This window comes from Molossus molossus, unplaced genomic scaffold (genome assembly GCF_014108415.1).
Source record: "Molossus molossus isolate mMolMol1 unplaced genomic scaffold, mMolMol1.p scaffold_m16_p_2, whole genome shotgun sequence".
NCBI lineage: Eukaryota > Metazoa > Chordata > Mammalia > Chiroptera > Molossidae > Molossus > Molossus molossus.
This window is the reverse complement of record NW_023425355.1, coordinates 81,986,036-81,988,975: the sequence shown is the minus strand read 5'-3', so window position 1 is coordinate 81,988,975 and position 2,940 is coordinate 81,986,036. Positions and strand designations below refer to the sequence as shown.

At 51.3% G+C, this 2,940-nt stretch overlaps 1 pseudogene; it reads right to left on the bottom strand.

The window, feature by feature from the left end:
- Window positions 1–656: 656 nt before the first annotated feature.
- On the bottom strand, window positions 657–2,258 carry LOC118635361 (annotated as a pseudogene).
- Between the last annotated feature and the right edge of the window lie 682 nt (window positions 2,259–2,940).

The window sequence follows — 2,940 nt, the reverse complement described above, 5'->3', positions numbered from 1 at the left end:
TACAATGTACTTGGAGAAAAGCTAGGGGCAATATATCAGTCCATGGCATGTTGGTTTCTTGACATAGTTTTGCCATGGTCTGCTTAAGGGCCTGATTCATGCGTTCTACATTTCCTGAGCTCTGAGGCTGGTAGACCATGTGCAAATTCTGTTGGATGCATTAAGTTTTAGCTACCTGCTGTACTATTTCTGCTACAAAGGCTGGGCCATAGTCTTATTCTATAGACAATGACATTCCATATCTTGGGGGGATGTCTCTCAGTAGAGCTTTGGTTATTTCTCTTGCCTTTTCTGTATATGTGGGGTAAGCTTCAACCCGGCCCGAGAAAGTACGTATAGATAAAAAATAGGAAATATTTATTTCCTCTACTGGATTTTATTTCCAAGAAGTCTACCTCTACATCTTCAAAGGGTGCTTGGCTGAAGTGCTGGATCCTGGTGGGCCCAGTGGGGTCTTGTCTGGCATTGTTTTGAGCACAGAGGAGATAGCGTAAGGAGAGCAAGTCACAGAGTAATCAGGCAGTACTGGCTTAATAAGGCTTCTAGGGCAGTTTTTTCCAGATGGGTGAGTTCATATTGTTGGAGGACTAACAGATGGGCTAATTGTTCTGGCTCATAGATTCTGCCATCTAGGAGTATCCATCATCCTTCCTTTGTTATATTTCCTCCCTATTTTTGTGCCCATTTTTCTTTCTGGGCTGTGTGCAACCCCGGGAGGAGAACTGGACACCACCTCCACAGCTCTGAGAGCAATTACCCAGTATCCTCAAGGACACCAGCCACCAACATGTGGGATCTTAAAGTCCTGGAGCTGGTCTATATGGAGCCAGCAGCCACCCATGCAGGCCTGTGAGGGCCCTCATGGGGTGTCATCAGCCCATGGTAAGTCCTTGGTCTGGCACATGGCATGACCACTGAGATGCCCAGAGGGCAGAAAAGGGTGGACAGTGGTGTGAGTCAGGCCCAAAGGTCAGCTGGCACTGGTGGTCTGCATCATAGTCTTTACTGGGGAAAGTCACAGGCAGGTGCAGGGAAGCATCTGGCTTCTCTAAGAGATAGTACCCATAACCATTGTCCAGAAAGGCTGTGGTGAAGTGGGCACTTCAGGGAAACCAGAGATTTTTGGGATCCATGTGAGCCATCACAGGAGCCATGACATAAAGAAAGGTACTCCCAGGCCCGTTCAGACCAACACATGGCTTTGCCCAGATCATGAGCAGCAGTGAAGGCTGATTAGAGCTCCTCATCCTACATGATAGCAAAGCTCTGAGCCAGGTCACACAGTTTCCACATCAGCCATGCCCAGGGTGTCACAGGTAGAGACACCATACAAGTCCTGACAGGTAAATAGAATGGCTGTGTCAAAGTGATCTGGGTCAGAGTCCTCTGGGGTGTTGAGTCCTCACTACCAGGCACAGAAGCTATGCAGGGTCTGTGCAGCACTGGGTTCCACCTGGGACTCTTTCTCTCCTTCCCCTAGAAACACTACTCAAGTCAGCACCAAGGTGACAGGGTTGTGGGTGCTCGGATGCTTGAAGACCTTGGCTGCAGCCACCATGACTGTGAGCAGGTAGCGCTTCAGCCCTGTGCTGTAAAATGCTGCCATGTTGTCATCTGCCACCACCAGGGTCTCCATAAATCTACTCAGGGAAGCAAAGTGCTTGGCCGTTTGGAGGCTGGGTCTGGGGTTCCCAGGAGGAGTCTTGACACTGCACATGAAGCCCTGGCCACTGATGGGACTCTTCCATTGTAGGATGTGAGTCCCAGGCCCCCCTGCAGATTTAGGGGAGCCTCCTTTCAGGGGCTGGATGTGGAATTTGGTTCCTCGATACTGCAGCACCCCTAACAGGACGCCCTCATTCCAGTGCAGAAATGCAACCAACTCTGGATCTCTGTTGATGATTCCAGTGAGGTAGATGCCCAACTCTGCCCCACCCAGCAGCTCAGGCACCTGGCCCAGGTACTGCACAGTAAGTCCCTCGATCCACATGCCTGTGTTTTGCTCCAAGTCTAGAAGCAGTGTCTCCCTAAAGGCAGGCAAACGGTACCACAGCATAGCAGGGATGCCTAGACCAGGCAAAATGCTGCCATTGAGGTTCTCAGAAAAAACAATCTCCTCCTCCTGGGGGAGGGGGCTGGCCAGCTGGGCTGAGAGCAGAAGGGAGGCCAACAGTAGCATGAGCAAACCACACCAGCCCGGGGAAGATTACAGTGGGGTGCCACAGATGGGGTTGAGCTCCCCACAACCAGCTGCCCATCCAGGCAACACTGGGATGTGTGTTGCAACAGCTGGGATATGGCAGGCAGCTAAAGCTGGGAGGAACTGAGGACACCTGGTCATCACATTCTTCACACTCTGGCTTTGTGGAAAGCTCCTCTCTGCAGCCTGGGGCTCAGACTAGCACCAGAATCAGAGGCAGAGTTTCAGAGGGGTTGGGGTCCTTTAGACGAGATGGAGAAAACTTGCCCCTTGCCTTGGGAGAGGTGCCTAGTGGCCTGGCTCCTGCAAACCCTCGTCTTCTGCATTTTTGTCTTTTTATGCTTCTGTATCCTGCAGCTTATCTGGCCACTCCTTGTCTACCCCAAACTCTGGCTTCATCTCTCTGCCTTTGTCTGTCTCTCTCCTGCCCTCTTTTATCTCTGTATCTGTGTGTCTCCCTGAGAGTTCCTCATCAGGTAAGTTCTCTCATGCCCAGGCTTCTATGTCTATATGTCTATCTGGTGCCTGGGTCTGGAGCCACTTTCTGGCTTCTGTGACAATCTGTTACAGTCAACTCAGGGGGGAGATGAATCTGGAAGACTGATCCCCCCTCTTGTAGGGTCCCATTAAGGCCCATTCTCTGTGAACCCCTTGTCTCCTACAGTGTTAATTGCATTGCTGCTGCGGGTTCTGGTCCCTGGGTTGCTGACTTGAGACATCTGACCACTGGCTCTGGTGAC